We start from the raw sequence: 23,670 nt of genomic DNA on the forward strand, positions 1-23,670 counted from the left end.
TATCTTCAGTTTTAATGCACTTTGAAAGAAGATTTCCTACTCAATTATGTCTGGAATGTGTGTATATCTATAAACACATTCAAACTCTAGCTTGCCCAAATCTACAGTCAACAGTCTCACAGTGCTCTGTGACCGATTCATCTATCAGATCAATACCATTCTATGAAACTAGTCCATTTACCAATAATTTGACTCCATTTCTGATTCTGGTTTTGTCCAATTCAACAGGATTCTTAATAACTTCTCTACCACTTGTTGACATAAACTTAGGCAACTTACAACCTGCAAAAGTTTCACTTTCCTCACTTATACAAGAAAAATAATTTAGATTAGCTAACACTTAAAATATTGACTACGGGTCTCTAGCATGTTATCACAGGTAAACTCAAACAGCCCTATAATGTATTCACCATCATTATCACTAAATTACACATGGAGAAAGGACACTCTGAAGTACCCAAATGTCTCATGGCAGGCGTCAGAGCAGCAGCTGAACGCAGAATTCAAAGTCCATGAAGGAAATCATTAAAGGTACAGCTGCCTAATTAAATATTTCCTGACAACTCATAAAATTCTTGTGAGGATCACATTTAATCAGGCTCATGAAAGCATTTAAGAAAGGTTAAATGCTATATAAATATAAAGTATTTATTATTAGCAAAGTCTTAAGGACAAGACTTATTGGTAACATTAACTATGAAGGTATCTAAGCAAAAGTAAATTCTTTTTTAAAAAGTTAAAAGGACTGAGAAGAACCTTAAAATTCAGTTTCCCCAAACTGGTGATATCCAGATAAAACATCTTTTAAGAGGTCATCACTCAATTTCTCCTTAAATTCTTCCAGAGATGAAAATCTCACAAGATCACAAGTCAACTCATTCCATCTTGAAATGATCTTATTATTAGAAATATCTACCTTTTAGTACTAAGCAAAATTAGGCTTTTCCACATAACAGGCCTATAAATATAAATCTTTGACACAGTCACACTATTCAACAAATTTCCTCTTGGAAATTTGACTCTCTCAAATTCAACATGATACCCCAGAAAGGTTTTGATGTAAAACCAACAGCACTATTACCTCTCTTAACCTAAAAACAAGCATTCCCACCTTTTTTCTTTCTTTCCTGCTGGCAAGTCAATTTAATGGGTTCATATAAACAGTTACTTAATTAAAATATTTCAGTTCTCTCTTAACAACCTTATTTGTTTTGTTTGGTTTTTGGTACTGAGGATTGAACCCCAGAGCTCTTTACCACTGAACTATATTGCTAACCCTTTTTATTTTTTTATTTTGAGATAAGATCTTGCTAAGTTGCTTGAGGGTCTCACTAAGTTGCAGAGACTATCCTATCCTTCTGCCTCAACTGCCTCAGACTCTGGGATTACAGGCCAGTGCCACCACCCCCAGTTTATAAGCTTTCTTGATTTCCGTATAAAACTTGACATTACATCATTTTTATCTAAATCTTTTATTTTAATCTGTGATGCTTGCCTCTAAAGATCTTTCTAAACCTTAATTTCATAACCTTATGTTAATGATCTCTATCAATTTTGTACCTTCCCCCTCCCTTCATAAATCTATTATAATTAAATTTTCATTCTAGTTACTGAAAAACTAAATAATCTAAAGCCCTCGGATACACTGACAAAGACCTTCATTCTGTCTGACATCAATAAATTAAATATGGCCCATCGATTTATTACCGAATCTTTACATGACCCAACCTCCTACCATCACTCCTTCTTCTGCTCTATGGTTGGCTCACCAAAAACTTTATTAAAGTCCTTTCTTACAACCAAATAAACCTATCATCAACATTTCCTTAGGTTGTCAGCTCAGTGAAAACAAAGAAAGGAATTTGCATTTATTAGTTTGGTTTTCTTATACCCAGAAAACATCTTGAAAATCATAATTTCCTTTTAAATCCATTCATAAAGTATGATTTAATAAAAGCAAGCTAGAATTCTGATTAGAATTAGCAATAGTTCAATATTCAGAATCTACCTGTGCTCTTTTCTCTTTTGAAGTTTAGTTTTCTGGCACCTTCTCCCTGTTTTATTACCCTTAAAAGACTATTCAAAATTATTCCCAAACAGATAGTCCAAGACTATAATTCACCTAATCCTGAAGACCTAAACTGGAAGGGCTGTGCTATCTCCCACCTTGCTTCAACTCTCACTTCTGCCCATCCTCTTTTCTGCTTTAAAAAGAACACCCATGAGAACAAAAGGAAGCAAAAAGTTTGGGACTTAATATGCTTTCTCTATCACATTTACATTACATGATCTGCTGTGAATATCTGCTATCTGGTCATTACTGATCTTCAGGATTCAAGAGACACTTTCTAAAGGTTTTTATATCATGTTCCGCACCGTTCACAGATGTCAATTCATTTGTGTTTGAGCTTTCTTGTCCATTGTTTTTTAAAGTATTTACTACTCTTTTTCATATAACCCTTTTCTCTCACCTTTCATTCAAACCCTTTTTAAATGTAAATTCAAAAGAGCACCCAAAGTCAGCTGCCTTGTGTATATTCCTTTATTTTTTCTTTTCAGTAAAATAAGTACTCACTGTAGATTTTTCTCGTATTAATCCATTTTCCCTTTCCCTATGTGACTGTAATCAAACCCACATTTACTGTAATATATTTATAATTCACTTTCCTAAAGAAATCGTATATCACTAACAGGGCACAGGATATTTTTCCTCCTTAAGTACAAATTCAAAGAAGTTACCATTACTTCAACCTTATTAATGAGTATTTCCTTATTAGTTGGAATTAGTCCTGGAAAGCAATTCCCTTCATTATTCCCATAACCTCCTAAATTTACATATTCAACATTAGGACTACAAAATGGATTTTTGCTCATATCTGAATAGGTTCTGCTGTCAGGCTTAAATTCTTGCTGGAAAAAGACGATTACAAATGATAGCAATATCTCACAGGCTCAAAGGTGTTAGGGATAACTCAATGGAGAAAAACAAGACTGTCTTTTCAACAAACAGTTCTGGAATAACTACTCTCTGGAGGGAGAAAACCCCCTTATACAGAATATAAAAATTAACCTAAAATAAATCATAGGTCTAATGTAAGAGCAAAAATTATCTAACTACCAGGAGAAAATCTGTCTTTATGACACTGGCTTAGGCAAAGATTTCTTTTAACTATAATAAGCATAAACTATAAAAACTAACGAAAAAAAACAAACAGATTACTGTCAGAATAAAAACTCTTGCTCTTGAAAAAGACAAGCCACAGAAAATATTTGAATATATAAATAATTCTTAAAAAAATGTATTAAAAGACAATCCTTTTTTTAATGAGCAAGAGACTTAAATGGACATATCACAAAAGATATATGAACAGCTGATAAGTATATAAAAAGATGCTCAATATCATTGATCATTAGAGAAATGCAAATTAAAATCACACTGCGATACTACTATGAACAAAGTTAAAATGACTGACAATACCAAGTGTTGACAAGGATATGGAGCATCTAGAACTCTTGAACAGAACTAGTGAGAATACAAAATAGTACAGCCACATTAGAAAAGAGAGAAAACAGCATCTTATAAAGTTAAACATAAACTTTATACTACCACCCAACATCTTGCTCCTAGATTATTTACCAAAAAGAAATAACCAAATCCAAATGGCCATCAATTGGTTAATAAATAAGCAAACTGTGGTTAATCCATATTTTGGAATACTACTTAACAGAAAGAAAAAAACTGATGATAATATGCAAAACACAAAAAAAGGTAAACACAAAAGAATTTATACTGTATGACTCCATTCATATGAAATTTGAGAAAATACAAAATAATAGTGATTGCTTGAGTCCAGTAGCCAGGTCAAACTGAAACAAGAAATCAAGAATTTTTAGGATTTTTTTTGAAATTTTTCTATTTCAGAATATAGTGGTGGTTACATAACTATACATAATTATCAACAGTTATCCAGTGATCTTCTTTAAATGAATTAATTTCATTACATATAAAATTATACCTCAGTAAATCTGAAAAGAAAGAACTCATATCACATTTTTAATGCTCACTGACCACTTTACGTTTTATTTTATTACAGTCATAATTTCCTGTTTTTAGGAAAACTGTATCCTGATTTGTCACTTTCAGAGTGTTATAAAAATTAAATAACCAAATTTAGATGAACAATACAAAAAATAATTATCCATAAGCTCTGAATGAGGGCCTGAGGAACTTTCTAAGCAACATAAACTATGACATCTATTTTGGAAGCTGTTTGCTTCCATGTTTTAAATGATAGCTCATAAAGAGACCTCACCTTAGTGCATCAGGGCCATTCCATACTCTATTCCTTCCTGTCTGTAACTCTTTCCACTCAATGTGTGGCTGACTCCTATCACTCTTCCCATTTCAACCTAAGACAACTCTTCTGGGAAATACTCTGTTTTATGGTAACCTAGAGTCTTTCTTCACAGAAAATATCAAAATTTGTCATTATTTTATGTGTTTACTTGCTTGTTTTTGGTCTTCTCCATGAAACTCAGATTAGTTTATCATTTTATTTACTACTATACCCAGTGTATGGTACAGACACCTAACTGGTTGCTCAATAAACTTGTGAATGTTTGAATTAAAAAAAAATGACCTAATTTAATCCTAATCACAAACCTGGGGACACAAGTTATTGTTGTACAGATGAGAAAACTAAGATTTAGAGATATTAATGGTCCAAAATTACACAGCTCTTAATGGTGGTGCCATGAATCAACCTCAGGCCACTGTGACGCCAAGTCCTATTCACTTAACTATTAGTTGATGTCTATACACAGTTTAACAGAATTCACTGAGTTTCTACAAGGGGTTGTCTACATAGAATCTTAAGTCAAATCCTATCATAAATTCTCAGAACTATTCAAAATATTTCCCTGGAATTTTGTTTGATCAAATATTCTTAGAAATAAAAGGGCCAACTCAATTGTTTTGTCAAACAGAGAGATTTACTAGGCATGATGCCTGCTTCCTGGAATAGGCTTTGGTTGGCAACAACTGAATTTATAGTACATTCCTATGTAATAAATGCACATTTTTGCTAAAGTAAATAATATAGCATTTATACATTCATACTGGTAACAAGGGTCTGCTGTCTCACTATTCTTAAACACTAACTCTCACATACTGTACTTCCTGCTAAGACCAAACAATAAAGTACTTGCCATCACTAGTAAAAGCTTTGAATGTGGCTAGAGGCATGGCATTATACACCAATTAAGACAAAACAAAGGTTATATTCAGCAGTATGAAATTTTCTACAATAATTCTATTTATTGGGGAGAAATAAAAATCAGAAAAAGCAAAGCACAATGAAAGAGCTTTTAAATGACTGTGTACTTAAATAAGTGAGTCAGAATAATGAGTCATCCTTAAGTGTATGGCTTAAAAATGTGAAAAAAATACTACCATAAATTCTAAGATGTTAATCTTAATTCTTTTCAAGGAAATAATACTGCTTTATGTGGAATTCCTGTCTTCAATGTGGTCATAGTTTTTCCACATGTGTAAAAATCAAATGGTTTTTAAGTCCAGTCCCTTTAATATAGTCTATGGATAGGGACTGCTATAGAAGAGATGAGTATAACCAACTGCAACCACACATTTGGTGAAATTCTGTAATATTCTTTAAGGTGGGAATAAGAGCAAGAAAACCCTTTTGTATTAGTATAACAATTCACATTATACAAAAACTTATACACACCAATAAGAAACATGCCAATTAAATACTGTTAACATTAAGAAAAGAAACATTTATCCCCTTGCAAGGGATCTCTTCCTAATTCAATTATTTCTACCATTAGCATCACCATCTAGTCTTAAATTCAAAAGCCTAGTGGGTTTTTTTTAGCTTTTATTTTTTTCCTTCACCCCTCTACATATAATTTTTTTTTTAAGAGAGACAGAGGTAGAGAGAGGTAGAGAGAGAGAGAGAATTTTAATATTTATTTTTTTTTTTTAGTTATCGGCGGGCTCAACATCTTTGTTTTTTTTTGTTGTTTTTTTTTTGTATGTGGTGCTGAGGATCGAACCCGGGCCGCACGCATTCCAGGCGAGCGCGCAACGGCTTGAGCCACATCCCCAGCCCTCTACATATAATTTCTCACTAATTTCTTAATATTCTTTCAATCATCTCTTGCTTTTTTCATTTGCCCCACTACCACATGAACTCACCACCACATTTTGGTCAAAAAAAAATTGCAACAGTTGTTAAATGCAAAATAAAAAGTTGTTACAAGACAGTGTACAGAGGCCAGGCACGGTGGCACATGTCTGTAATCCCAGTTTGGGAGGATGAAACACGAGGATCATGAGTCCAAAGCCAGCCTCAGCAATGGTAAGGCGCTAAGCAACTCAGTGAGACCCTGTATCTAAATAAAATACAAAATAGGGCTAGGGATGTGACTCTGATTAAACTCAGGGGCACTCTTGAGAAAATTCAAGAGTTTTCAGTTTTACATGGTAGGGAGACAAAATTGAAGCTCAGGGTACGGCATGAACCAGGGCCTGAAGAGCCAAGCAAAATCTGAGTCCCTTAACTCCTCAATGCATCTTCTGCTTATCCACAAACAGCAAAGAGTAAGAGAAATCAGGTGAAGAGTATCAACAGGAAGTTAAAAGGCTAAACAGTGCTCTTAGCAGTCTCAGAGTCCTGAGAGTTCTGGATCCACCAAGGAGATAGGAACCTGGGAAGCACCCCAGACTTACAGCTGAGGTCCCTAAATAACTACACCCTAGGATTAATAGAAAAATAGAAATAAATGAGGCTTTATAAATACTCAAAAACAGACTTTCAACAGCTCAAGAATTATTTTCACTAATTGTTCTGCCTCTTCTTTATTATTTTGTTTTGTTTTGTATTGGGGTATCAGGGATTGAACTCAGGGGCACTTGACCACTGAGCCACATCCTCAGTCCTATTTTATTAGAGACATGGTCTCACTGGGTTGCTTAGTACCTTGCTAAATTGCTGAGGCTGGCTTTAAACCCACAATCCTCTTGCCTCCGCCTCCCGACCCACAGGGGATTAAGGTGTGCACCATGGTGTCCAGTCTGTCCTGCCTCTTCTTTAACTGCCTGGCAGAAGCTAAAAACTTTTCTGCAAATCTGCATAAATTTTCTATTTGTACTATGTACATTCCTTTAAAAGTTACCATGTATATGAAGAAAGAGAAGAAAGGGAGAAATAAAAAGGAGAGAAAGGAGGGAAGAGGATGAGAAGGAAGAGGGAAAGGAAACAAGACAGAGACAAACCTACAGGGTAAGACAGACTTTTTTTTCCTTTTACTTTTTTTTCCTTTTACTTTTTTTTTTTTTAAGAATCAGAAGAAAATTCTACAACTGAAAGATACAATAGCTGAAATTAAAAATTCAACAGTTAGGCTTAACAGTGGATTAGACACCACTGAAGAGAGTAGTAATGATCTAGAAGACAAATCAAAAAAAATACATAGACTGAACAAAGGAAAAAGGATGGAAAATACATGAAAGAGCATAGGAGACATTTGAGACACAAGGAAATAGCCTAACATATTTGTGATTATAGTCCCATAAAGGGAACATAGAATAGTACAGAAGTAATTTTTGAAGAGTTAATAAGTAAGAATGGTAACTCAGAAGTTTAAAAGAAACAACAAAACTCAAGGTGGATTTGATACCAAGAAAAACATCTGGACATATCAGAGTAAAACTTTTGAAAATTACACACAAGGAAGAAATTTTTAAAAGCAGTCAGAGAAAAAAATAACCTTCCTATGAGCAGAAATAAGACTAATGGGCAAATTTCTTTAAAAAAAAAAAAAAAACTATGGAAGTCTGAAGACAATGAAATAGCACCTTTCAAATTCTGAAAGAAAATAAACTGCAACTTGGAATTTCAAAAAATGCTGGAAACATTCTTCATAATGAATGCCTCTGGGTGCAGGGGTGTTTTTTCCTCCCAGCAACTGAGGAGACTGAGGCAGGAGGATCACAAATTGGAGCCCAGAATGGGCAATCTAGCAAGATTCTGTCTCAAATTTAAAACAAACAAAAAAATGAGTGCAAATATAAAAGGACATTTCTGCATAAACAGAAATGAAGAGGTACTCCCTGAATGCTAAACTTTGCATCATGCAGTTTTCTGAATGTCTATACCCAGACACCCATAAGATAAATCCCAAAGTGTCAAGAACAACCCTTGACAGTTTGGTCCCAGTTTGTGGTTAGTGAATTCTAAATATACCTCCTACCATTTCCCATCCATGTATCTCATAGTCAACTCACACTGTAATTCTTCCTCAAACAACTTCTAACTCCTTTAGATTATCGTATATAAAATGTATTACTTATTCTTTATTGAAAGTCAGTGATTTTTTTTCCTGGAATTTTTTGACAATGTCCAAATTCAAAGTATAATGTCTCAGCATATTTTATTGTGCTTAATACTAATACACATTTTGATATTACCATAATGACATATGCAGATCAACAGCTGATTTTTAAAAAGCACAGAAAGTAATACAAGCCATTAAGTCAAGTTTAATTATATACTTTTGTAATCATAACAGCACAATTTTCAAAATAAAAACTGCTAAATTCTCTAAGCTAAAAGTCAAAGCCATGATGGTAATGCTTCCTAAGAAAGTGTGTGTGTGTATGTGTGTGTGTGTGTGTGTGTACCTATGTGCATGTACTGTGTATGTAGTATCTACAATGTGATATACAAACTTGTTCCTTAAGGAGTTTCTGAAGATTACAAATAAATGTGTAAAAACTTTTGGAAATATACTAATTTATTGCCCAAATAACAATTTCTACGTCATACTTTGAGGCAAGGAAATTAAAACTTCAAAAGTATCATAAAAATAAGTAGTATACTCAGTCATTTTTTTAGTACAATAAAACATCAATCTTAAGATCAAACTTTAGTCTAACTTGTGTGCTCCAAACACAACATTAGGCTTAATTACCACCTTGTCAGCAAAGGCAAAAATCACCTTAGCATCAAATAACATAAAGAAAATACAAATATTTTAAAGCTGAGGTGCTTTTTTTCTTATATAATTCTGCCCCAAAATACCCTAATCCCTTTTCCCCTGTACCATAACAACTTTCTCTAAAAGAGGAAGCAACATTGTTGGGTTTTCCATTTTTAAAAAAAGATTCCTAGGCTAAGGAACATTTTATTTACCAAGGCATCCCAAATAATTAATATACAGCTGTGACCCAAAGGTAAACACAGGAGGGGAAAGGCCTCTAAACAGTAAATTCCAGGTATTCAAACAGAAATAAACTGAAATTCTTTATTTTAGCCACAAAAATGGGGCTCAAGTGGTAGTGCGCTCGCCTGGCATGCACACAGCGCGGAGTTCGATCCTCAGCACCACATAAAATAAAATAAAGATGTTGTGTCCACCGAAAACTGAAAAATAAATATTAAATTCTCTCTCACTTTCTCTTAAAAAAACTAATTTATCCTGTTTTTATTCAGAACAAATTTTAGACAATTAAAACAGGCTTAGGGTTGCTTTACTCTCAAAGTCAAAAAAGATGAGAAGCTGAAGGTTAGAAATTGGAAAAAAACTATTAAAGGCAGATATACTAATAATATGTAAGAAATAACTGTCTACCTAAAGGAATCAGAAAGTTTAAAAAAAACTATTAGGAAGAATTATAACACATTTATCTAAATCTACTTTGACTACACTCAAGCAGTGTTAAATATCTCATTAGGCCCTTAATTACTATAAAAAATATTTAATTTACTATCTTATGTTTTAAGATAGTAAAATGATATTTTAAAAAGTAGTTTCAACCATAATAATCAAAACATAAGTTTGTGTTTCAAGCATCTCCCCCCAAAAAAATCCACACTAAAGAATATTACATTTCCTAATTGAACAGTTCCTATATACTTGTAAAATATTCAAGCAACACAGAAATGTATCAAGAAAAGTGAAATCTCCTTCTCCACACCCCTTTCCAATCCTACTCCCCAATTGTGTTTTTGGTATGTCTCTATAACTTCTTTCTCCTCTGCATACTCCAAAACAGATACAATCACACCACACACATACACACCTGCATACACACACAAGGATATATGTAAAAATGTATGCGAGCATGGGCAAGAAAACCATACTATGCATATTGTTCTGCAATTTTTTTCTATTTCTCAAATATATTTCATAGATATTTTTGCAGGTCTGATTAAATAAATCAGGCTTTTTCTTTTCAACAACTGGCTATACTGTACTCCATAGTATGGATATACCACAACACATTAACCTTTCTTCTACTGACATATAATTTCTAATGGTTTCGTATTATATGAACACTACAACAGTGAAGATCTTATGTCATGATATGTAATCTGTGTACACACATAAATAGAACTGTATTTCTATAGAATACTTAGTCACAAACTAGCATTGGTGGGCCAGTGAAACACAATCTTTACTTTTTATTAAAAATACCAAATTGTTTACCAAAAACAGTTTGCCAATTTGTTCTCTTACCAACAATGTGTATATAGCCTTCTTTCATCACACTGGACATCATTCAGTTTTAAATTTTAGCCAATCATTAGTTTATATCTACATCCTCAGACAACCATTGCTAGATTCCTATCAATACTCTCACATCTTCCTTACCAATAGAACCCAAATCTTTGCAGTAAGAATGTTCCAAGTTTAAAAATAAACTGTTTCCTTAGCCCCCTGTAGCTACTAGAAGCCATGTGACATAGTTCTGGCTGATGGCATAAGGACAGGCACCCTGGATTTTCCCTTTTTCTTTTTCTTCTGGTCTGCCTCTAAAACCCATAGATGTGGATGCAGCAGCGATCTAGCCATAACAACGAAAATTGAGCATGGCTCAGCAGGTAAGTGCACTCCAGCACTACTTTGCCACGATAAACTGGCTACTGAGTTTACCTATCTGAAATGTTTTAGCCACCCATTCAGATTTTTTAAATTTTGCATCTAAATGTAATTTAAACACTAAACAAATCTCTGATTATTTGTGACACTGAATATATTTCCATGTGTTACTAGCCGTTTGTACTCCTTCTGTAATTTGTCTGTCATGTATGCCAAATTTTCACTTAGTTGTCTGGATCTGTAAACATGGAATTCTGTAGAACAGAATCACATGTGGGCACATTTCTCAGTGCCCCTGTCTTATTAGATATTAATAAGACTTATTAATATAAGTCTTGGAAAAATAATAGTATTGGTCTTCTGGTAGTTCTTTTAAAACAAGATGTTAACTTACCTATAATCCACCTATCATATTCCTGGATATTTATACTAGAGAAACAAAAATGTGTATCTACACAAAAACCTGGATGTGAATGTCAGTAGCATCTTTATTTGCAACAGTCAAAAACTTGAAACAATCCAAATATCCTTTATTGAGTAAATGATTAAACAAACCCTGGTACATCCATACTATGAAGTTCTTCTCAGCAATAAACTGAAACAACTACTGATACATGAAACAACTTGCTTGAATAGCAAGTCAAAAAAGCCAATCCCCAAAGATAACATAAAATTCCATTTATATAACATTTTTAGAATGACAAAATTATAGAGAACAAATTAGTGGTTACAAGAGTTAGGGAAGGCTGGGCAAGTGAGGGGGATGGGGATTTGTGGGTGATGGATGGTTCTGTCATCTTGACCTTGATGGTGATTACATGAATCCACAGACGATAAAATTGCATGGAACTATGCATGCACACAACACAGCAAGTGCACCAATGAAATCTGAAAAAAGTACACCAATATCAATACCCTGGTTTTGATAGTTAAAGCTATTAAAAAATGTTATCAATGGAGGAAACTGGGTAAAGGGTACATGGGATCGCTCTGCACTATGAATCTATAATTATCTGTAACTTTCTATGAATCTATAATTACCCCAAAACAAAAAGGTTCTTTCAAACAGTACTTGGTTCTGTTTTCCAAAACCCCTTAATTAATATCTCCATTCCCTACTTTTCAACTTTCTCCCAGTGGAGTCTGGCTAAAGTTTTTCCTTCTTCTCAGTTCAACTCCAAATTCCACATTTCTAAATCAAATCAAACATGACAATCAGAATATGTGAGAGTGCCAATGCTTCCCTACCAATTTTGCACAGATAACTCTCAGCCACTGAGAATTCAGCAGTGGGAAGCCAGGGTTATCAAGAACAGCCATTCCAAAACAGCATTTCATTGACATTTTTGCACTGTTTGCTTTACAGAAAGATAGGGAACTTCTCATAATTATTTAAAATTTAAGGGAATATTCAAACATTCTTAAGTAATAAATTAGCCTAAGCCAGAGTTTCAAAGCACAGTATCCATATTTTATTAGATGTTTCTGATAACTGCAGTGATAAAACTAGCAGATGTTCAGGTATTTGTCATTAAAAACCCTCCATGACTAAGTAGCATAATGACCTTTATTAATCACTGCATCTGGTGTCTGTCAAATGGGGAAGAAATGATACTCAGCAGCCTATTTTTAAAAAGTAACAAGTTATCTGAATGAAGGCACTTTTGCACATTTAAATGACTCTGAATTATATTAAGATAATGGTACAAACAGACATTTAATTCCAAGAAGCAATCTAAGTGAAATAACTCATTGCAAATCTAATTGTTCTCTAGAGAATGATCATAATGTCTACTGGGCAGTCTGTTTCAGTAATAAAATAATATAAAGAATTGAATCCTCTCAGTAATTATGCAAGTGATTCAATTTATCAATTATCTATTATTCATATATGTATTCATCATTTTGATGATAAGCTATAGAGAAAGGAATACCAAGGAAGCTCATGGATCACACTATATTATTTAGAATTAACTTCCTTCCAACCAATGAATGAACAGCAATCTTTATTCTGGCTTAATAAAGGATAAGTACTTTAAAAAATAATTACAGAAACATATGCTATAAGGTAAAAAGCAGACACATTTTAAAAAGGTATCTAAATCATATCTAAGTGATGACTGGTACCTCTGCTCTACCAGTTCCCAGCTATCCACTATGCCAGCTTTATAAAACCTGAGAAAGCACAGTCACTGATTAAATCGGTATCTTAGAAGATGTCTCAGAGACTTCGATCACATACCAAGACCATATATAAATTTGATTCATACTAGTGGTTTCAAAATATCCACTCTTTTCTCCATTACAAGGTAATATGGACGACATATATTTATGACAGTATGTGCTATCCAAAATAGTTCAATCAATACATTTAGGGCTTGCACACCAATGTTATTGTATATTAAATAATAATAAATGGACATTCTATATGATCTCACTACACCACAGGCAAACATCATTCTACAGAAGTTAAATTTTTTACAGGGTTTTTTTTTCCTCATATAATAACCTGTTTCAAGTGAAAAATAATTTAAATCATACCTAGATGTTATTATTATGGAAACATAAGAACTAAGTTTTGCTTGTTATAAGAAGGAATTTTTTTTCTTTTTGACACTGACTATATTTCCTTTGCTATGCTCATGTGATAAGCATTTGAATACACTAAGGAAGAACACAGAAAGAAGCACCATACAGCAGAACAAAGAACACAGAAGTTAAAGAAATGGGAAACCCAGATAAAATCAGCATGCTATAAGAATGTGTCATCCAGAAAGTATTTACAAGGTGATCTGCAGTCTCTGTATTGCAGGGCCATGCACAGCCCCTCACCATTCAGACACAGACGAAAGTGGAGTCTTGAAAAAAGGAGCACATTTCTGAGACTCACATCACAGATGGCAGAAAGGGTTCTGGACTCCTGTTACTTCAAAGACTACTTGAACAAATGTAGTTTTTATATTAATAGAAAGACTAATTGCATTTAAAAAACTAAAAAGATTATTTTTTTATTCAACAAGCATACACTGAGGATTTACTACATGCATAGATAATAATGCTATGCGGTCTGGGGGAACTTATATATCATGTGAAGAGATGAAACAACAACCATTAAGTATTTTTTACAACAAAGGCAGTGATTAACTGAAAACCAGAACCACAGGCTAGAATTAGATGGTGACGAAAAATGAGTTGGAGGAAAGTAGCTCCCCAAATTCCTGACAAAAGAGACTGCTTCAACTGAAAGCATTGAGCACTTATCAAGAATGTCTGACCCAGAATGGCAATATGTAAATCAATGGTTGTGCAACTGATGTGATTCTGCAATCTGTATACGGGGTAAAAATGGGAGTTCATATCCCACTTGAATCAAAGTGTGAAATATGATATATCAAGAACTATGTAATGTTTTGAACAACCAACAATAAAAATTAATTAAAAAAAAAAAGAATGTCTGACCAAAAAGTTATTCTAAACTGTGGTACAATGTACAAATTAAAAAAAAATGCATTCAAGCAGTTGGTATTTATACAATATTTTTTCTCAAAATGACAGTAAAAGATACAGGAAGAACAAAAGATAGTCCAACACACAATAAATTTAAAACTATAGTAACTCCAAATTTCATGCACACTTTTTTACTTAAAGAACAGTATTTACTATGTGTGAAGTGCTATTCTAAGCACTTTACAAATGTTGACTCATTTAAATCACAATTAATAATCTTATGAAAACTTTTGTCTCCTGCTATTCATCTGGTTTAATATAAAAGGAAAATGAGGCACAGAGAAATTGAATTACCTGTCCAAGGGCATATAACTAATAAGTAATGGATTCTAGATCCAAACCCCAACAATTTAGCTATACAATCTACCACCATTCAAAATTTTGAACTTTCTGCAATGTGTCTATTGTGCACTTACAATGTGGTTAATATAACCAAAGAACTGCATAATTTTGTTTTGCTTGATTTTAATTATTTTAGTTTAAATAACCACATATAGCCAGTGGCCACCATGCTGGACAATTCAGATTACACTGCTTTACCGGTAGCCTCAATGACTAAGAAAAGAATTGTTGCTCAAGTGGTCCACTACAGCCCAATTTAAACATTTAAATAATTCATACAAATGTTTTTTAAATTTCAGTTTGAAGAAATTACTGATTGAAAAAACTTACTGCCTTAAACTGTGTTTTAAGAACACTATATTGAATCAGACATTATCCATAAAGCCCTATATTCTGTCCTAAGCATAACAATCTTATTCATTTAAGAAATCAATAGAACATCAACAACAGTGATAACAATAACAAAACGAACAAAAACTGCTTAACAACACATGTAGTCCCTACAGTGTGCCAAGCCCTGAGTAAGTCCTTTACATGTAGTACCCCCTTTCAGTTTTCATGCTGCTCTTATTATTACAATCCCTACTTTCAGATAAAGAATGAAGCTCAGGGAATTTACATAACTTGCCAAAAGTCATACAGCTAATAGATGAACAAACCTAGGATTGCACCCGCAATGTGCCTGTATAGAAAAGTTCTTGCTCTGTGTAACTACCCTACTCTGTGCTGCCCTTCCTCTTCATCAAATCACTCATAGAACTGTGTATCAACTTAGCAACAAAATTGGAAAATCTCCAAAAGCTATTCATAATTAAGCCAAATACACAACTTTCTATGTCTACTATAAACCAATTTATCAATCTATGTGCATATGTGGGCATGGAAAAAGTAAACATATTCAGATGGGCATTATGAATTGATACTGTAACCCAACAGGATACTATAAAAAGAACAAAACTGGCCTTAAGAAATATTCTATGAATGTGAGTGTTCTGAGATTTTAAGAGTACAACTAACATATAATATGTGGAAAACACCATGACACAGGCATGTTCACTGACTTGCCTGAAGTCACACGGTGGTAAAACTAATCACAGGTCTTCTGACTCCTAAATTAAGGATATTACCACATTATAATGGTCCTGTGTCTCAGCTTAGGATATACATTATTCCTCAGGATATGCACTATTTCTCATTAAAACTGTCCAATCCCAGCACAGAACAAAATACTCTGTAACAGTGTTTAAGCTGTATACTAAATGACTATATTTAAATGACACTTATTTCTAGTCTTATTTATTACTAGCAATACTAGCTAGAACTGCTTTGACTGCCAAGAAACGAAATCAAGACATCTAGAGGAGTTGGGATGGATATACATGCTCCTTAGTGTCACTAGTGTCACAAAAGATTAAACTTCTATATTTTTCCCCCACTGTGCTGCTTCTGTTATCATGGTCACATTATGGCTGCTGTACAATTCAAGGAACTGCGTTTACATTCCAGGTAGACAGAAGGCTGTAACAAGGAAGCAGAGGTGAAAAACCACCTCAGATGACAGAACTTTCTCAACAATGCCGTGCAGGCTTTTGCTTGCATCTCAGGAAACAGAGTTTGTTGGCTTGTTTTTTATTTGTTTTGTTTTGTTCTGAGCACAAGTTCACTCCAAACAAAATCAAAGTTCCATTATTAGTAAAGATTTAAAGGAAAATGGTTCAGCCAGAAGAAGTTGTGCTCCATTTGTGTACACTGTGTCTAAAATGCAATCTACAGTCATGTACAACTAATTAGAATAAATTAAAATAAAAAGAAAAGAAAATGGATACTATACTACTGGCAATCGTATCTACATATGCAGTCAAATTCTCAAATTCTCGTTAAATATTTTTTATCATAGCATCATCGTTTTGGGTCAAGAGCAAGAAATGCTTTGTAAATCATAAAGAATTACATATCTACAACTAAATAAAGTATAAAAGATGCTATAACTTCAGTGTTTCAAGATCAAGTAGTCAATATCTGAAGCAAAATATGAATACATTTTAAATTGAAGCCAAAATATACTATCTGCCCATTATAAAGTATGTCAAAAGAGTCATTTTACATATCTTTCTGTTCACTGTTTATTAGCTCTATTCCATTTATCTAAGATCATTTTATAAAAACATTATATAAAACATGGTTAAAAACAGAATGGAAGCAAAAACATTCAGTATGACAAAACAAGTATTTTAATTGACATTTGCTGGTCAATTCAGAATTTAAAAGGTGTAGGAATAGAGGCAAAAGCAAAGTCCTGAGATTACAATGAAAGTAATGATTAATTCTGATCCAGAACAACCCATGTGGGGGTGGCATTTGAGCCTCAAAATCCAATCTGGCAAATAACTGTAACTGCTCTGGAAGGTCAGGGCTTGCCATGCAGATGGGGCAGCCATTTGGGAAGCAAATGAAGCATTCTGATGCAGTTGGCACAAAGGTATAAGGAGAGATCTAGTGACATGTCTAGATACACAGTGTTAAGTCCAAATTCTAGATTTTATGGTTGATTCATAAAGCTATTTCAGACAGGAAAGGAAAGATGGAGCGTAGGGTCAATGACCAGTCTTGCTCTCACCTCCTCCCAAACCACCCTAATAAGAGTATTTCCAAACTTCTTTACATGGTATTTACACGGTCTCTTCATGTGCGGGCACCTGAGATCCCCTCTAACACCATCTCCACCACTATTCCCCAGCCCTCATGTACTTTTTTTGGTCAGATTTAACAACCTGCAGATTTTCCAATATATTTTCCCTCTCTTAATTCCATAACTTTTTAAAAACATGCAATTTTGCTGAGTACAGTGGTACACGCCTGTAATCCCAGCAACTAGGGAGGCTGATGCAGGAGGATCACAAGTTTCAGGCTAGCCTCAGCAACTCAGCAAGGCCCTAGGAAACTCAGCATGACCCTGTCTCAAAATAAAAAAAAATTAAAAAAAATAAAGGCTAGGGATGTAGTTCAGTAGTAAAGAGGCCCTGGATTCAATCCCCAGTACCCAAATAAATAAATACTCTTTCCCTTGGGATGCTTATACACCTCAAATAACCCCCACCCACAAGCTAGCTAAACTTTGTGCATCCTTTGAGAATCAGATTCTTTCACTTCCCTCATTATCACACTAGAGTCAGAAGAGAGTTATGCCTCTGGGAATTCCCATGGCTCACTATCTATTGCAACACCTATCATATTATTGTAATTACTTTTGTCTCTGACTACTTCATATTGAGTTTTCTTGAGGATATTCATTTACACCCTTGCATCTAAGGTGTATTATGTTCAATGCAAGTTTATCAGATGAAGTGAAAGAAGAAGTTACTATAATAATCTAGAAGAGAGGTGATAAGGAATTAACATTGGGAATGAAAAGGTCAGAAAAGACAACAAAGCTCATGTGTCCTTGTGTTCTATTATCAGGAGATAACATCAGGGCCTCATTCAAAATCAACTCTTGGAATAATTTTAATAAATTTGGCCATCTAATATAAAATGAATAATTTGAATCACTGAAACATTCAATCATATTCAGCACACTTCTGCTTTGACAAACTAGGGAGATGTATACTATTTTCAAAAGAATTTTATCCAAATAAACATGAAGCTTTTGAAGGAGAAAACTAAGCTCCTTAGAAATACACAGTTACAATGATCATATTTATGCCTGTGTACATCTGAAGAGACTATGCGGTTAATTTACTTTTCAGTCTGCTCAAAAATGAGTGTTCCCACTTTTCCGATCTAGTGGAGCATAGCTCTAGAGATGAACAATAATGAGGACATTTGAGAGGAAAACTGTGACAATTTATATTCCATTCAGCACATCTCATCCCTTTCCCTAGTCCACAAGACTAAATTATTCTAACTTTGCCCATGATGGTCTTATGTCAAAACATACAAACCAACTAAATACCTCTGCCCTAGCTCTGCAAACACTCTTAAGACAAGGTTGACTTAATAAATGTATGTTTGCTTGTTCATTCATTCATTCATTCACTTCTTAATTTCCCCCCAAAATTCCCAAACTAGACTTAGGTCCCACAATAAATCTGTTGACTATACCAAAGAAAACTAATTAATGAAAACCTCTTAAACCCCAACTTTCATAGTTGAGGATAATATCCCCTTCATATATCAATTTTTCCAGACTACCTACTACTATCACTGTGAGTAGAATATTTGAAAATGTTGTACTACATCCATCCAAATCCACACTATATTTTAAAGAACTGAGATAAAAAGTCTCTTTATTTTGGATAAATATTTTATATTTTCCTGCATGACCTGACTTTGCTCAAGGAAGTTATCAGTATTAAAAATTACAAAAGGATAAAATAGCAAATTAACTGAATGATTAAGAATATTATTAGAAGAGGTTTGAAAAAACACACTTATGAATAAGAAAAAAAATCTTTGCATAAGCTTCTTCTGTTTTCCCCCTTCACAGAAAATTCCATCTGAAACAAATTAGAAAAAAACCTGAGGAAAAAAAGCCATGCTATCATTTTACTATATAGTATCTTTTGGTAATATTTTTTCCATGATTGTATAGTATTACCTGTCCTATGAGATATACATACTTTGAAAGGGGAAAAAATGATATTCTTTTCCCTGGCTACATTCCAAGTAACTGCGATTGTTACTGAAAAAAAAAAAAAAGAAACAGTCCAATAAAAAATTCTGACTATAAAAGTCAAACTGTATGAATTTGGTATTTTCAAACAGTTTGAAATTACCTTAACTAATTTGTATCCTCCTGAAATAGTGAAAAGTAGTAAGCTTTTCTAAAAATGCCTAATTGTTAGAATCTTACGATTTAGACCCAGGAATATAGTCTACTTCCAAAGAAAGGGGAGGAGAAATATAGTAGAAAACAGGAAGTAAATAATTATAAAGCAACCTAAATAATACTGTCAAATTTCCAAAGGTAAACAATGATATAGTATTTCCATTTCTTCATTTAAATACATGTTCTTCCATAAAATTTAAAAACAGCCAAGAACAACAGTCTAAGGTCTCTTTCAGCTCTAACAGTCTGCATGTGGTTCAGCACACTGTATATTAGGATATTGTTTCAGACCATCATCCTAAATCATTTTTTACATGGGATGTTAAGGAATCTCATAAGCTTTATTTTAAAATACTGATCATACTATGTTAAAGAATAAACCTAAAATAATCTATATTTTGTATCATATATGAGGTATATTTATGCTCCTCAAACCATATAAAGATAGAATCCTTACATATAAAGCATTATATTATATATATATATATATATATATATATATATATATATATATATATATATATATATATATATATATAGTTGTAGATGCACAGCATGCCTTTATTTGTTTAGTCATTTATGTGGTGCTAAGGATCGAACCCAGTGCCTCATACATGCCAGGCAAGCGCTCTGCCACTGAGCTACAGCTTCAGCCCTAAAGCATTATATTCTTACATATGAAAATGCTAATACATAATTTATCAACCAAATAACTTTAAACCATAGATTAAATTAGTGAAACTGCCACTATTATCACCTTAGCTGATAGCCTGCATTTTTTGAAAGTCAATTAAATCAATTCCTAATTGTCATTTCAGAGACTATTTCATATGTTTAAAAAGAAAAATATATAAGTATTTCTTCAAAGGTATCTATTAGTTCATTTTAATATCTGTAAGTCAGAAAGTAATTTCCCAAAATTTGTAACATATTTCAGCACATACCAGACACAAGCTACAAATACAACATTGCTAGTTAACAAGCCAATATAAATGGCATTGATTAAGCATCTAATCATAAACAAAAGAGATTAACTATTCAACTAAAAATGGCATTCATTGGCTAAGTTCTTATTTATTACTATTATTTTATCAGTTACTCACACAAATAAGAACATCTAGTTCTTCTGTCTTGCTACAGGCAGAATCCTTGCTTGTTCCCTTCTAATTTCTGCTATGAAAATTAATATTTTAAAATTAATAGAAAAAATGATTAAACAAATATTATTTTGCTACCAAAACACATAATGCAAGAGGATCTTTACAACATAAAAAAAAACTGTTGCAGTAGCAATATCCCAAGCTCCCCTTATTCTCTGTACCTTTTAATAAAATATGTCTAATTTTTGGCTTAAAACAGGAATAATGAATCATGCTAACAATTATGCTATTACCTTTTCAAATACCATAATACATCAGAAAAGCAAAAGCATACACGAAAGCTCAAAATTCCTTTTTTATAGCTGTTCTTTAGGTAATACTTATCAGAATCTCTGAGTGCCTTAAAGTGCTCAGATTGTTCATTCTGCTGATGTTCCTACCTTCCTTCACTGTCGCTGCTTTTTGCCTTGATGGTGTCACCAGCTCCTTTACAATCTGCAAGACTTGAATCATTGCTAGTTAACAAGCCAAAGACTCCAGCTGCTTCCACCAGAAATCCAACAGGTTTCATCATCAAGAGCTTATTGCATTTTTGCTTTCTGAAAGCTCAAACACGAACACAGTTCAACTTCAGAGAAATAAATGCTTTGCCTAGCTATCCATGGAGGCTCGAGAGCAGTTAATAAGAAGCAATGAAAGGAAAGGCTCTATCTTCTTGAAAAGATGAATTCAAAGTGATTTCAGCACATGTGATTTCAGTCCAAAATGTATTATTTTGCAAAGCATTAACTAGCTATAAACAAAACAAAATTTGAATAATCTGTAAATCACTAAGCACAGTAAAAACACTGTCTCACAAAAGCCACGACAGGAGAATTAAAGTGCTCTGCTATAAATTCATGCAGGGGATCACAGATGCCATGTGCAAGTTTTTAAGTAGAAACTAAAATATCCTGCACTGTCGAAAGCCTTAATACTTTTTTCCAGTTTCTCAAAAACCTCATATTTGAAGCAGAAAATAAAATATGGGTAAAAATAAAAATCTATCTTGCTAACTCCAAGCTCCCAGATTTGCATAAAAGATATGGTGTCTAAAAAACATCCTATAAATTACTTGTCCTCCTCCTCACACACACACCTCTGACATCTCAGTACATGAATAGAAGTCTAAGTTCACATGCACACTAGAAATTCCCAAAGGAGTTAGTAAATTCATTGTTCTCAATGCCAGAGGCATGGACCAGAGAATTCTAGAACAAGCATAACCATTATGTCTGTCATATAGTTTTTAACAGAAAAACTATAAATAAATATTTGAAAGCTTTGTTATACAGTCCATTTATTACATAGCAGACCTTCTCAAAGTAAACCGACATAATTAATTCAAATCAACTGCATTCCTATACATCAGCAATGAATAATCTGAAAGAGAAATTAGTAAAACTATCCTATTCACAATAGCCTTGAAAAAGATAAAATATTTGGGAATCAATCTAACAAAAGAGGTGAAAGACCTCTTCAATGAAAACTATAGAACAGAAAAGAAATTAAAGAAGACCTTAGGAGATGGAAAGCAATCCCATGTTAATAAACATAATACTTAGCCATATTAACCAGAATATGTGATTCTCCACTATCAATTGGTTCCCCTTTATTGTATCACCAACTTTCCTGCTTTTCTTTCCTTCCCATTTATTATTGTGATATTTTTAACATAGCATAAAGTAATGGATCCCACAGCAAATCAAAGGCAGCTTCTTTCTCCTTCTGGCAGTTAAAGGCTTACTTGTTGTTTTCCCGTTTTTCAACTGGACAAGTGTGGTAGGTACACAGTGAATCAACAAGGATTAGAAGTAAAACAAAGTCCTGCTTTCTCTGCCAGCAAGGTTTTTCTGTAAAAACGTATAGTTTTAAAATTCAGGGCAAAGTTTTCAGCTTCTCAGAGAAGAGGTGCTACAACATATGAACATATATATGTCCACTCATAATGTATACTCCATTTGGGTGTTAATTTAAGAGATCTATGAACCCATGACAAGAAAAAAAAAAAAAACCTGTAAATGAAAGACAAAGAGGGCAACTATCCCAACTATTCATTATCTTTAAAAAGCATATCTGCACTTGCAAATTAAATTAAAGAAAGAATCATATAGGTCAAAGACCAAGTTTGAAATCTCAAATCAAAACTGTGGTTTTGATCAAGTGGGGCTTATCCCAGGGATGCAAGGTTGGTTCAACATATAGAAATCAATAAACACAATTCATCACATCAATAGACTCAAAGACAAAAATCACATGATTATCTCCATAAATGCAGAAAAAGCATTTGACAAAATACAGCATTCATTCATGTTCAAAACACTAGAAAAACTAGGGAAAATGGGTACAAAATTCAACATTGTAAAAGCTATACATGCAAAACCCAAAGCCAATGTCATTCTAAATGGAGAAAAATTGAAAGCATTTCCTCTAAAAACTGGAACAAAACAGGGATGTTCTCTTTCACCATTTCTATTCAACATAGTCCTGGAAACTCTAGCCAGAGCAATTACACAAAAGAATGAAATTAAAGGGATATATATGAATAGAAAAAGAACTCAAAACTATCCCTATTTGCTGACAGGATTCTACACTTAGAAGACCAAAAAAACTCCACCAGAAAACTTCTAGAACTCATAAATGAATGTAGCAAAGTAGCAGGAGATAAAATTAACATGCAGAAATCAACTGCATTCCTATACATCAGTGATGAATCAACTCAAAGAGAAACTAGGACAACTATCCCATTCACAATGCTCAGGGAAAAAAAATATTTGGAAAATCAGTGTAACAAAAGAGCTGAAAGATCTCTACATGAAAACTACAGAACACTAAAGAAAAACTAAGAAGACCTTAGAAGATAGAGAGATTTCCCATGTTCTTGGACAGGCAGAATTAATATTGTCAAAATGGCCATAAGCACTATACAGATTTAATGCAATTCCTATT

General features: G+C 33.4%; 1 protein-coding gene across 2 annotated transcripts in view; it reads right to left on the reverse strand.

Annotated features, from left to right (window-relative positions):
- Window positions 1-23,670, reverse strand: part of Usp6nl (USP6 N-terminal like) — a 148,643-nt gene that overhangs the window by 81,324 nt on the left and 43,649 nt on the right. The window lies entirely within an intron of this gene.

The sequence above is a fragment of the Callospermophilus lateralis genome, chromosome 13 (genome assembly GCF_048772815.1).
Source record: "Callospermophilus lateralis isolate mCalLat2 chromosome 13, mCalLat2.hap1, whole genome shotgun sequence".
Taxonomy (NCBI): Eukaryota; Metazoa; Chordata; class Mammalia; order Rodentia; family Sciuridae; genus Callospermophilus; species Callospermophilus lateralis.